Genomic DNA, 533 nt, shown 5'->3' with positions numbered 1-533 from the left:
AAAAAAAAGAATACCCAAAACAAAACAAACAAAAACTGCTTAAACTGTAGTTCTACTACCCAGAGATAGCCATTGTTAACCATTGCTATACTGATACAACTTTATGTTGCTTCTGTTTTTCTGAACACATTCGTAAATGGCATCATATTATAATACTGCTCTATATCCTGCATTTTATTATCATTTTTCCATTTCTGTAGGTAGACATGTTCATCACTATGTGTGTCTGGGTTTTTGAAACTGTTATATTAATTGAACTTTGCATCAAGTGTCTCAATTCACTACTTTTTTCACAAAAATTATTTGTTTCTGAGTATAAAGTATTTTTAGTATTAAAAAAAAACTGTAGTAATTATATCATGTAGCAACTGAAAGCCTCCCTTGCGGTTTGGTTAGTGTACATACAATTCTTTTTTTTTTTTTTTTTTAACATCTTTATTGGGGTATAATTGCTTTACAATGGTGTGTTAGTTTCTGCTTTATAACAGAGTGAGTCAGTTATACATATATATATGTTCCCATATCTCTTCCCT

Source organism: Lipotes vexillifer, unplaced genomic scaffold (genome assembly GCF_000442215.2).
Source record: "Lipotes vexillifer unplaced genomic scaffold, Lipotes_vexillifer_v1.1 scaffold415, whole genome shotgun sequence".
Taxonomy (NCBI): domain Eukaryota; kingdom Metazoa; phylum Chordata; class Mammalia; order Artiodactyla; family Lipotidae; genus Lipotes; species Lipotes vexillifer.
Note: the sequence above shows the minus strand (reverse complement) of the source record.